Below are 14,297 nucleotides of genomic sequence, written 5' to 3' on the forward strand. Positions count from 1 at the left end.
CAACTTCTCTGCAGTTACTCTTCACATCAGCCCTTTAGACAGCTGTTGTCACCATTTTACAGATGGTCACAATGACGCTTAGAATAAGTGACTCAAGCTCACAGCTTCACCTTGCAAAATCGGGGTTAGAATGATGTCTGACCAACATGTGAACCGTGCTGTCATCATCCTCAATCAGGAATATTTCATTTTTCAGGCCCTGCTCATTTATATGCTATGGAAGAACAGAAAAATGTAGTCATGAAACTTTTCCCTGTTCTGGGCACTGAAGATCTTTCTTTAACGTGCAGCTACTGTGGACACTTAAAGAAATCTTCATTTCAACTGCCTCTTTATTGTATCTGCCACAGGCTCTTTCTCAGAGGAAAAAAATATGACTTGAACTGTGAAATTCAAAATGTACATCATACCAATATTTAAGAGAAAAAAAAAAATGTTTTTGCTTCTATTGTGTATTTTTACTTTTTTGTCCTCACAAATGAGCTGATGAACAACTAGTGTGTGTAGACAGCCCCCATTATAGAGCTATCTCCTCATGACCTTCCTACAAAACTATAAAAGTTGCAAGTGATGTCATGTATCACGATGGTTTGTCCGTAGTTCACTCTGATAAAATGAGTTCATTCACTAAGATTTCTATTTGTTCCTGCCATTTAGAAATGGTTTTCTCTAGGCTACTGGTTTCCTTCAGAAATGTCTTACCTAAAAACATTACATGTAAAATTCTATAATTCCGGATTGCTTTAATTGTGAACTTTGATTATGAAAATGATCCAAATCATTTGAGCCAAGGAAGCTAACGGCATGCATATTTGATAGCTGAAGCGTTCATGTGCCTGGTATCCTAGGTCACTGGCTGGGTGCAGGAGGAACACACGTGGAGGTCCCAGATGAGCCCACTGGGCTTTTCCTTTGTTGCGCTCCCAGGATTCCATCTCAGGCCCAGACAGGCTGCCCAGGCCCTGCCCTCAGCCTGCCTGCCCTTCCTCTCCAAGCTCTCGCCCACACTTCACCTCCTGCAGGCCTCCCCTGACTCATGCAAACATGATCTTTGGAAAGAAATTTACTCTTCCCAGCTTCCTGTGTCCTTATTTGCTCCAAAGATATGCATATGGGAGTTTTTCTGAAGTCACTATCTAATTTTCTGTCATTACTTCTGTTCCTTGCTCACCATGATAACACAGTGTGCTTATTCAAGAAGAGCTTTAAAAATTTACAAAATGTCCATGTTCCTGGAGGCCTCAGGCATTAAGAGCTCTCTGACATGCCATTCAGCTTGATTCAGTGGGACCGATTAAGATAATATTTGCTATCTCCACAAAGGACCAATTCCATTCTGTTATTAAATTTGTATTTTCCATAAAATTGAAAAGGTTCTCATTTCATATATCTCCTAATTGGAAGTTCAATATATACCCTTTAATGGTGCTCTGCTTGCATGAAATTAAAACACATCAATCAATAAGAAATCAAAAGTATATCTATCAGCTCAGATAAAAGCATTCCATAATATTTGAGAGACTTTGTAAGATATCTTACTGACGTTAATTTGCTGCTGTCTTTTGGGAGCTCCAGTGAAGTGTCCACCCAAAACTTAGGATGTTAGTCTAAGAAGGCCCCCTCCTTTTAAGAAAAACACCAAATCCATGTAGGTATAGACACACAAATTCATGTGAAAGAGAACAATTGTCTCTCAAATTTGCAGTTCATGGCACTCTGATCAAATGTGTTCACTAGTGAGCACATTGTAACCACAGGAATATGATTAAAGGGAATTCCCAGGGGCAAAGCTTGACTTGCATCCCTCCAGGAGATTCTAGGGGAAGAGGAGGCCTCCATGAGCCGAGCTGGGACACAACATTCCACTAGAAAGTAGGCTGATTCTAAGTGCCTTTTCTAAAAATACCGATGGAAAGATTCCTGGCTAGATGACAGATAAATTCCTCGTCACTTCTGATTACGCATTTACAGATACTGAATTTATCATTGTTTTCAATTCTTTTTGTTTTTAACTGGAAATCCTGAGAAGCTACATCACAGATAAGAAAATTATAAGGGGATTGAAATGTGCTTGTCTGAATGACAAAGTTCACTTTCCTTGACTGTGCAACTTCAGAATACTGCTCTGCATGTACGCTCCTCCATATTCTGGTGGATTTTGCAATAATTTTCAATCAGATGTAAGAGCTATTTCTACTTTTAGTCAACAGAAGATCTTGATCTTTTTCTCTATCGGGACAATTCAGAAGAGAAATCTCTATTAAGAAAAATGAGATTGAGGTTTTTGATATCACCTGTCCTGTCAAAGGTCAAGTATTTATCATAATGTAGTGACACTTCTCTCATTTGAAGCTCTAAGAAAATCCGCTCAGATTTGAGATTCCTGTTAAAATTTGATGAGGATTGACTCAGGATGAGCAAAAATAATGTGCAACTGTGGTTGTATATTACATTGTGGATTTTTCCAAAATGGAAATATCTTATTTTTGCTCCTGATAATGCATAAAGTTTATCAAAAAACAAACTAAAAAATATGTAAACAATTTATAGAAAAAGTAGGTCCCTGTATCATCCTATTCTTTAAAGATAATCATTGTAAACCATTTCATTTTTAGCTTACAGAATTTTCCTACATATATGAAAATAGGCCAAAAAGACCTATGTGTATAAATAAGTTCATATTTTAAAATATAAGTGGATCATATTATAAAGGTGTGCTTTGTCTTTATGTGGACTATTTTCTTTTCACTATATAAAGACTTATATCATCTTTTAATGGCTGCATTGTATTCTATGTTACAAAAGTAGCCAGATATTTTAATCCATCTCTAATTTATAAACTTTTATGCAATTTCAAATTTTTAAAAATATAAACAGAGTTGCTATGAATATTGACAACCTCTTGGTCCCTATGGTTTGGAGACATTGGATTTTTTTCTGTTCCAAGAACTCACCATGTCCTTCCTGCCCTGGGATTGGCCTTTACTGTTCTCTGTGCAAGGAGCGGTCTATGCCACTGTAGTCAGGGTGGACTCCCCTCCATTGCTTAGATTCCACCCATGTGTCTCCTCTTTGGAGAGACCTTTCCTGACAATCCCATCTACAGGAGCCCCTTCAAACTGGGTCACCGTCTATCATTTACCCTGTTTATTACCTTTGTAGTACTTTTCACTCTCAACAAATATTTTTTTGATTTGTTTACTCCTGGTGTTTTAGGGGTGGTAATTAACCATGACCTCTCCTTGCTCCAAGTCAGAAAAAATAAATTGAGAAAGAGACACAGGAAGCAGGAAGAAATTAAAAACATATGTTTTATCAGTGAGGTTCATTGGAAAACATCATTTACATCTTTAACAAAATTTCTCTCCAAAACACAATCGCAAACATTAGCCCACCCCACCCCCAAAGACAGAACATGCCCCTGCAGGCTCTAACCGGAAGCATGGAAATGTGTCTGACCAAACAGGGGAGCAGAGGAGGGCCATCCTCAGTGCCTTTCTCCTGTTTCGCAAATCATGTCAACTAGAGGACAGAGATGGTGAGTGTATCCCAAAGTGCTTCAGCAGGGGTAGGGAGGTCCCTCCCCTCCATGGAAATGTGAGGAACACATGATGGCAGACCACCTACTTCCCCACAATATGTCTCCCCTTGAGAATATCTCCCTTATCCACTGCTGTGCCTCCAGAGCCGAGAACAGAGACTGGAACATGATGCACTCAGGAATATGCGTAAGGAATAGTGGAAATACAAATTTAAATTCTATGAAATTGTTCTCATATCCAATTAGCAAAGGTTAAAACTGATAATTTGTAGTATTGATGATCATGTGAGAAAGAGGCATAATTCTCACACAGCATCAGAGGGAGAAATTGGTAAAAATTTTGCAGGGATGTTGGCACTAGGTATCATAGCTTTAAAGTGTCTATATCTTTAGTGTGTGTAATTTCACTTTCAGAGTGTATCCTAAAGAAATAATCATGATTATACACAAAACTTCAGTTTGAAAGAATATTAATCTCAATACTACTAAACATAAGAGAAATAAGAACCACAAATTTCCAACAATAAAATTAAAATGCCAATAGAATATTGTGCTAATTTTAAATACCTGTAAAATATTATTTTAATACATTAAATTTTTATATTAAGTGGAAATGGTAGTTACAAAACATTCTATATAATACCAATTTTAAAATATGAATTTGAGGATCTAAATGCATACTAAAGGAAAACATTGAAATTATTTTTTAAATATTCTATTGGATCTGAAGCTTTAGACTAATTTAAAAATAAAAACAGTTCAGCCTGTTTCTGGAATAAAATGTGAAGAGAGTGTAAAGGGACAGCACCAGGTCACCTAGTCTCTTAACGTGATGTTGCCATCCAGCCCTTCAGGACCCTTTCTCCCTCTACTCCTGGACACACCCAGGCACCTCCCAGGAGGAGCGCTCTAGAAAGCGGTAACAACTGATGCTGGAGCTGGTCCCACTCCCTGTGAGCTGCTCAGAATCCATCAGAACAGCAGGAGGCGGTCAGCATGGGAACAGTGATGAGGACGGTCTTCAGGGGATTGGATGACAATGGGAGTTGCCAAAGCTGGGAGGAAATAGTGATAATAAACGATTCTTTCGCATCATAAAATAAGACAAGCTCTGGGATTTGTCTTTATGTTAGGTACTAAAAGGGATAAGAGAAAACATCTAAACAAAATACAATAATAATACAGCTGTCATCTTTAAATGTACCCACTGTTAATGTGAATTCATTTTCCCCTTTGAGTTTCATATTTGAAAAGGCTGCAGAAATGTCATCATGTTTAACGAATTTAGGATATGCACGTATCTTCAAGATGTAGCCAGACTTCTTTCAATTATGCCTAAATTTCAGTACCAAGTGCTGGTAAAGTATAAATAAATCTATCAAAATAACACTACAAACACTGGAGATGGACAGAGGTACTGCAAGATGCTGATGTATCCTATTATGTTATCTTATATTTTATTATCTATAACAAATTATATACATATATTCTATTATTCCATTGATACAAGGGGCATTTATTTCTAATTTATACGCACACTGAGTTAATTTTTACAACATATCTAAAAATAAATTATAGAAGATCAAGCAAAAGTAGTAGCTTCTGAGTGCTCACACTGTAAGATTCAATAAATATTCTGTGTCCTGATTGCCCTACAGCTCTGACCTTCCTGACATGGACGTGGATTTGTCTGTCTCACTGCGGGATCATGGCAGGCAAACTGACATGGCTCGTAGAAGTCACCCTGCTGGGATTCCAGGTGGACCCAGCACGGGAGTTGGTCCTCTTTGGACTTTTCTCTCTCTTCTATACCCTCACCCTTCTGGGGAATGGGGTCATCCTGGGACTTATCTGCTTAGACTCTAGACTTCACACCCCCATGTACTTCTTCCTCCCCCACTTGGTCATCACTGACATGTCTTATGCTTCCAACAATGTCCTCAAGATGCTGGCAAATCTTCTGAGCCAGAAAAGAACCATCTCCTTTGTTCTGTTCCTTGCATTATACAGACATTTTTGTATCTGGCTTTTGCTCACACAGAGTGCCTGATTTTAGTGGTGATGTCATGTAATCGGTTCATGGCCATCTGCCACCCCCTGCATTACACTGTCATCATGAGCTGGAAAGTGTGCTTGGACCTGGTCGTCACTTTACAGGTATTTAGCTTCATCTGGCTCTGGTCCATTTAGTTCTCATCCTGAGGCTGCCCTTCTGTGCGCCTCATGAAATCAACCACTTCTTCTGTGAAATCCTGTCCGTACTCAAGTTGGCCTGTACTGACACTAGGCTCAAGCAAGTTCTTATCTTTGCATCCTGTGTTTTTATCTTAGTTGGGCCCCTCTTCTTGGTGCTGGTGTCCTACACACACATCCTGTTTGCCATCTTCAGGAGCCAGTCCGGGGAGGGCCACAGAAAGGCCTTCTCCACCTGCTCCTCCCACCTCTTTGTTGTCAGGCTCTTCTTAGGCAGCGTAATCATCATGTACATGGTACCCAAATCCAGCCAACCTGATGAGCAGCAGAAGATCCTTTTCTTGTTTTACAGTCTTTTCAATCCTATGCTGAACCCACTGATCTACAGCCTGAGGAACGCAGAGGTCAAGGGTGCCCTGAGGAGAGCGCTGTGCAAGGAGAGGCCAGTGTGAGAGACAGCAGAGATCATCATGGGGGAGGGGGCTTTGCTCCTTGTGAATATGGTGGGTGGCATTTTTGGCTTTGTGCTATAATAAATGCCACAATAAAAAAGACTACTATAGACCTAAGCACGTAACGTGAAACCATATAGACCTTAGAAAATTAAACAGATGAATATCTTCATGACCTTGGGTAGGCAAAGATTCTTAGAGATGCTCCAAAAACCAGAAGACATAAACTTTGAAAAATTGGTAAACAGTGGGACTTTTTAAAATTCTTCTTCTTGTCAGGTCACTATCAAGAAACAAGAAATGGGTAGGGGGGGAGGAATTTCTTCTACCCACTCAGACTCCTTATGACCGGACAACGAATTAAATTCACATGAGACAGAATAACAGGAGAAAATTAAACAAAGTTTTATAACATGTACACATGGGAGACACTCAGGCAAACTGAGCAACTCACCAAAATGGCAGAAGCTCTCACCTTAAATACCACACTCAGGTAAAGACAAAGGAGGATGCTGGGGATGCAGGGAGTCAGTTATGGGAGACAATAAACAAGAGTAAGGTTATCATGCAGATTTAAGTCCTTGCCTTCTGCATTGATAAGAGTCTCTAGAGATAAGGTCATCCCCCCTTCTTTCTGGTACAGAGAGGGAGACACCTTTAAAGATGGAGATTTCCTTTACAAATGTAAATGTCTCTTAATAAAGGTTAAGTAAATTCTACTTTTCAGAGTTTCTTTCCTGTCTGCAAGTTTTAAAAGTAACCAGCCCCAAATAATCTTCATGCCAAAGAGCCATATCTTGGGGTGGCCAACTCCAGTCCCCGACAATGGTCAGTCAGGCATGGCCACAAGAGGAGGCAAAGTAGAGACTCAGGAAAAAACAGTTGATTATAGCCACATGTCCTGGAGACAGGAGACAGGGCCCATCGTGCAGGTCCACATGGGCAAGACACCAGGGAGGTCAGGGGCAGAAGCCAGGAGTGAGGGGAGGTTTAGACCACTGCCTTTGTTGGCATTTCTGCAGGAAACGCCCAGTAAAGAAAGTGTGTAAGCACAAGTAGCAGTTCTTATAACAGATAAATCTTTACCCTGTAAAGAAAGGGAATCATATAGACTGACAGTGCAGGAGAATCCTAAAGCTGAGAATTACTCTGACATTCGGAGCCCCAGTCATCTTACTTTCAATAGTCCCCTTTGGAATCTCTCTGGCCTCTCTTCTCCCTTGAAGTATAAAGTGCTGTATGATAATATGTGTTACTGTTTCCTTCTTCCTTTCTTAGTTCTCCTCAGTCAATTCAAAATCAACATGCCCATTTCTGACCTTCATACAACTACCCATGGATTTCCTCTCAGTTTCTACCTGTTCCCTGGTATTAAAATGTTCCTCTAACAAATTGCTCTATAGTTTGATTTGAAGTAAATTTATGCCATTTTCTCACAAAAAGATTGAACATTCCTAGGCTTACGTATGTCTTACTGAAAACATATATTAAACAAGAAACATAGGGGTGGGCCCCGTGGCCGAGTAGTTAAGTTCATGCGCTATGCTTTGGCAGCCCGGGGTTTCGCCCACTGGGATCCAGGGTACAGACCTAGCACCACTCATCAGGCCATGCTGAGGTGGCGTCCCACATAGCAGAGCCAGAAGGACCTACAACTAGAATATACAACTATGTACTGGGGGGCTCTGGGGAGAAAAAGAAGAAGAAGAAGAAAAAGAAGATTGGCAACAGATGTTAGCTCAGGTGCCAATCTTTAAAAAAAAAGAAACATACTGTAGTGAATAGAAAATGCAAGAACAGTTTGCACTTGTAAACTTAAGACTCACAAAACAATGAATTCTTGATCACTAAAAGAAAAATGAAAAGAAAATAAATATTTTTTTAAATAATAAAAAGAAATATGACTTTTGTTTGTCAATGGGATTTTCAGACCCTGGCAAACTAGATAATATCTTTAGATCCCATATCAAATCTTTAAAATATACTGCTTCCAATTCTAAGAATAAAGTAAAAAAACAGACCTTTCCTGTCACCATTTGTAACTATTGAAGGTTAAAACACTACAGGGACTTTTCAGTGCAGCTGCTGAGAGAGGAAGGTGCCTGAGGCCCCACCATGCAGGCAGGGAGGTGGTGAAGACTGCAGGCCCTGCTGACAGCCTCCTCTAGGTTCAACAAAGCCCATGAGTTTTGAAGATGCCTGAAAGTCATCAAGATAAATGTTTTCAAAAACTTGTCGTAGAGGATGGCTGTGACATAACTACCAGGACCACAACTGCTTATAACAAGAGCTACCAAACCACATAGGTAGTTGCAGATGAATGTTCAGTCCTTCACCACGGTATTCAACAAGGCTTCCCCACCTCAAGGGTGGCATGCGATGGTTAGGAAAAGAAAAATGAAGACTTGGTCAAGAAAATGGCTGAATAGAAGCAAATGCTGAAAGGAAATATTTTATCTGACATTGATAACCTCTTCTCACAATAAATTATGTAGAAAAATACATTAATGAGGAATTCTACTTTTCGTATGACAGTGTGACAAACTCTTGTGGACATGCTCCCCAGGAAAACTGGTGGAAGTTATTTTTAAAGAAACAGTTAAAGTCTCTGGAAATGGCCCTAAGGACATACAGCAAATGAAGAAAGAGTTATTCAAGAAAATCTACTAAAATTCAGTATGAAGAGCAAGAGTCCGATATCTGAAGCAAGATTGGCTGCCTCCCTCCCTCTCCTCACCTCATGGAGAAGGAAACTCCACTGCAGACACAGGCAGCCAAGACCACAGGGTTCCCCCCTCCCCCTAACTCCCCGTCAGAGGGCCATCTCCCAGGAGGGGCAGGACACCAGCATTTCTCATCCTGCCTGAAAAACCTCAGCATTTCTTCTCCTGCCCCAGAGCTAACTGCTACTGACTTTCATACAGCTGACTTTCAGACAGGCTAAGTGCTGGGTGAGTGAGGCAGGAAGTGGGGGATCCCTTCTTCTGTCCAGCTGCCACTCGTGGGACAGAGACTCTTCCTTGGGTACAGCAGTGCTGAAATCCTGGGCCCCTTGCTGCAGCTCTAATGTGGTGGTCCCACACCACAGGAGGCAAGTCAAGAAGACCTGAGGCTACTATCCCCACTCCCTCACTCTGCACTGAAAGCCCAGTCCCTAAAATGGACATTTCAGGGAGAAGTATGCCATTGTCCCCATACATAGTCAAAAAATCATAACTTAAAGATTATGCCTAGAGGTACAAGCAAGCCAGCCATAAAATAGCTAGTAATCTCTCCCAAAGAAGCTGACTCCATTTTCAAGAGTGTGGAGAAATTCAAGACTAAGTGAGCTCTCAAAACAGTGGAGGTTGTGTTGAGAGGCAGGTGGGAAGAGATTGTGTTAGATCCATTGGAGATACAGGGTAATCTGTAGGCTGACTAGTTTTCAGGAGAGAACTGGAGAAAGGAATAGCTGAGAGGGGCCCTCCAGGGGTCAGACAGAAGCTCCAACACTGACCTCTGATGGATCCCTTCACTGGAGCCCAAATTTCATTGGATTTTTATCTGGAGCAATTTATGCCCTAGAGCATTGTTGAGAACAAGAGACCAATCAGCCCACAATTAGTGGAGTTTAACAGCTGAGTGTTAGGCAAATAGCCTGGCAAAGAGAGCCTTGTCATAACCACTGTCATCCCTGGGTGACTACAGGTATACCCAAGTTGTCACTCCCTGAGAGGCAACATGCTCTGATGTTAATACCTAACACCGAAGTGCTAGTGGATGGGAGACTAGACTTCACTAAAATAATCCAGCCAATAAATAAACAAGTAATCAAGTAAATAACAGTAAAAAGACCCAGAGCAGGTGTGGGGGAGGTACCAATACTCAGAGTTTTATCTAAAATGTTGATTTACAACAAAAGAATTATGAGACATGCAAAGAACAGGAAAGTATGACTCTGACTCTAGAAAAAAGGGGGCAACAGAAACCGCCTGTGAGAGTGACCAGATGTTAGATTTAACAGACAAGATCAAAGTAGCCATATGTTCAGTGAACTAAAGGAAACCATGATTAAAGGAGTAAAGGCTGTACCATTGGATCACCAGATTGCATTTCTTTAGACCAAAGTATGCACTTTACAGCCCATATTGCCAACTATGGGCAAAGACATACCATATTGAGTAGACATATTATGTTACATATCATTCTCTGAGAAATGGTTTTACAGAAAATTAGAATGGTCAATCCAAACATTTCTTATCTAAAATGAGAAAAGATAAAGGCAGGAAGGATTGGCTAACATGTCTTCATGAGTGTGTGCTACTCTCAAGATGAAGAGACTCACAGAGGAGACCCTACTCAATAGATTCCTCCACTTTTCTGGGGAATTTCAGGGAAAGAAGGTAGGGGATGATTATGGTACTACATACAATTCTTCCCCACATTATCTCACTTTCTGTTTTCCTACCTTATGCTGTTGGCCCTGGACCAAGGCTGCAACACTGGTTGCCAGAAACAGGGATGATCCCTAAGCAAAAAAATACAGCTATACCTTCAGACATTGATGCCAGAACTTCTAAAAGCTGATGAGATGCAGGTGTGTTCACTCCATCTGACAAAATTGGGGTTGACAGTGAATGCAGCTGTTTTGCCCCATGGTTTAGAAAGCCCACTAGTCCAGTATCTATGTAGCCAGACACTATATGAATGGGAATGGACTGAGAGACAGCTGTTAAACTGGTTTTGCTGTCAGCAATCTGTAACGGTATAGTGACTGAACCTAATATTCATTCCAAAGGTGGAAAGCTGGGTTAATATCAATAATAAGGGAAAAAAGGAGAAATAGTAGCTGAGAGCAAGCAAATGAATAAATAGTTGGGTTACACAAAAAGAGAAATCTAATATTACATTGGTGCCTCAAGAGAGAATGATATTATCTCTTAACATAATCATGCCAGAAATCACAAAATGATGAAGTTATATGTTTGCCAAAACCAACCCCGCTTTTGGAACCTGACAAGGTCAAATGGAAGCATGGAATTCTGAGTGGCATTACACTGGGAAACAGTTTGATGATATGATGTGATGATAAACTGGACCAAATGTAGCAGTAACATTCGTCTCTTTTTTTTTTTTTTTTTTCAGGTTGCTTCTACTAAAAAGGATCTGATTTGGGAAGAAATTTCCAGGGACAACTCTCCACATGGCCATCAGACCGTGTGTGGTACAATTCTCAGCTAACGGATCACTGTGTAACTGTAAAACTTGATGTTAAAATACCTAGAAAGGTCCCTGGTTATAATGGATAAAATATATGAAATATATTCCTAGCATGCCATAGAGTGCTGTGCACAAGTACATATCACTTTTGTTTCTGTGGGTGGAAAGCTATTGAACAGAAGAGAAGACAATGGATTTCTGACAGAAATAAAGCATAGACTTCACACAGTGGGTATGAATTCCCTGGGAAATGGCCCCAACCCTGACAATAGGAAGGTTCTAGAAGGCATTATGACATGCACAGACTAAATTGAATCTAGGTGGGACTACCACTTATCTAACCCTAGTATGAGGGACCCAATATTATGGAACAACAAAACATATATCATCATACTCACCGCATTGGGACACAACGGAAACAAGAAGCATAATAGATTGTCCCACAAACAAAACATGGCTTTAGGAGAGACTGATGGTTATCTAGGCAACATTGACAAACTGAATTATCTTTTAATAAGGAATGACAGTCAGTGAAAAAATTTGTTAACCAGAATGAGTAGACTAGAGGGAATTCTCCCCCATGAGGAAGGCAAGGGATGAGAATCAGCCCGGAAATACATTGAGACTTCAGAGAAATGGGTCAGGCAGACTCAACAAATAATGCTGGATACTGCTGGTCCTCAGTCCTGACCCAACAGAACCTCTTGACTGTGTTGATGCAGATGGAAGCTAAAGTAACCACGGGGCAATGGCCTTCCACTCTAGCTGCTAAGGGCCATGGGGTGTTCTTGCAGGGATCTTATAGACTTTAGGACTTGTTCAACTTCTCTGGGGACTTATAGTTTTCATTAATGCACCATGACTCTCCTCAAGAATGGATCAGAAAAAGACACAACCTGTAGTACAGTTAGGATGAAAGGAACAATTCTCAGTAATACCATGTCCTCACCATGGGGAATGGGGGACAGAAGTGGGCCCCACTATATAACAACAGACAATAGAAACTAGTTTCAGCACAAGCCTTTAAATTTAGATAGGGCAACTGACTTTGTTCCCAATGGACTTGGAACCCAGAAGTAAGTGAATCATGGCTAACTGTAATGACATCTATCCATAGTAATAGTCTGGTAATGGGCAAGAGTCAAAGCCATTGGAAAGGCTTAGCAAATAACTCTGTAATTTTTACTGACTTGTACTTAATAAAACTGAATTGTACTATGACCATTCTGTGATGTGGTGTTACATTAGCATTATTGTTAAGATTCAACTACCTTATCTAAATAAGTCATGTGACCACACTGATGTTGATGATCAAATGTGTTGGAAGATGGAGTTAAAGCCTCCTCAGAATGTAACACCAATGGGAAATGGCTGGCCTGAGAAGAACTTGATCTAGCTGAATCATCAGCTCAATTCTTCTGTACAAGATTATTGGAGGTACAAATGCCACAGGTCAAAGAGAACAAGTAATCAAATTAGTACAAAAATTTGAAAATGTACGTCATGTCTCTATAGGATATAGCCTTTTCTCAAGTCTATCCGTACCCTCCACTGGCTCCTCCAAATGGTAGGCATATTCATGCTATTGCTGTATCTGTTACATTGAATCAACTACTTTTTCATCTGTTATATAAACGCTCTTCTAAATGTAGGTGCTCAGAAAAGTGTGATCATTTTGGGGTCGGAGAAACTGAGCCAAGGGCCAGGTGTGCAAGAAAGAGTTTACTCAGTTAAATTCACATAGGATTCAGAATTATTAGATTATTTTGGGTGGATGTTCTGGAGGCATATACAGCTGATAACAAAGATACTGGTGACAGGATGACATTTTTCTGGGGAAAAATGTAGGATCCAAAAATGAAACCGCTGCTCAGCAGTTAAGATAAAAGACCCTGTGGGGTGGGCAGAATTCTAAATTTGCCTCCTAAGATCCCTGTCCCCTCACTATTTAATCAAGCACTAATCCAGGTACCACTGTGGAGGGATTTGGCAAATCAGTTGATCTAAAATGTGGACGTTATCTTGGGGGCCTGACCCGATCAGGTGAGCCTCCTGAAAGCAGGCATTATTCTCCAACTAGAAGAAGAGGAGGAAGCCAGGGAGCTTTAAAGTGGGAAGGACTCAACACACCTGCTGATTTGAAGGTGGAGGGGCCGAGTGCAAGGACCTCAGAGGAGGATGTAGACCCAGCCAAGACCTTGCTTTCAGCCTGTGAGACCTGTGCAGAGAAGCCAGCTGACTGTACCAGGACTTCTGAGCAATGAAACTGTGAGAGAGTAGATGTGAGCTGTTTTAAGCCGATAGGTTTGTGCTTATTTGTTGCAGCAGCAACAGAAAAGGAAAACACTTTTGGTTTCAGATAAAATTCGTGTTTCCAGCACCAGCCCTTGCTACATTGGTAATCCATGATTTACTCAATGGTGCTCTGACTTTAGTCTCGAGACCCCTTTCAAATCTAAAGAATTACTGAGGACACAAACACATATTATTTATGTGGTTATATTTATTAATATGTATCATATTAGACATTAAAACTGATAATTTACTATTTACTTTTCATTCAATTAGAAATGTTTCCATTAAATGTTTGGCTTAATCAAAGAGAACTGGATCTTACATCTTCTTCTGTATTCAATTTGTTGCAATATCACATGTCGCATTCCCTCTGGAAAACTCTACTGTGAACTCACGAATAACCAGGATTGAAAAAGGCAAAACGTCTAAATATTATTGTGAAAATAATTTTGATCCCATGGACCCATTGGAAGATACTCTGAGATTCCCAGTGGTCCCTGGACCACACTTAGAGAATGGATAACTTAGTATATTTAACCTTTAGTCTCCACATCTGTAAAATGGAGATAATGACTGGATTAAACTCTGTAGTCAATGGAAAGCATTTGGCATATTTT

The 14,297-nt window shown here is 40.4% G+C and overlaps 1 pseudogene; it reads left to right on the plus strand.

Annotated features, from left to right (window-relative positions):
- The first annotated feature begins 5,249 nt into the window (after positions 1 to 5,249).
- LOC103552542 (olfactory receptor 2A14-like) lies at positions 5,250 to 6,186 on the plus strand (annotated as a pseudogene).
- Positions 6,187 to 14,297: the final 8,111 nt, after the last annotated feature.

Source organism: Equus przewalskii, chromosome 4 (assembly GCF_037783145.1).
Source record: "Equus przewalskii isolate Varuska chromosome 4, EquPr2, whole genome shotgun sequence".
Lineage (NCBI taxonomy): Eukaryota > Metazoa > Chordata > Mammalia > Perissodactyla > Equidae > Equus > Equus przewalskii.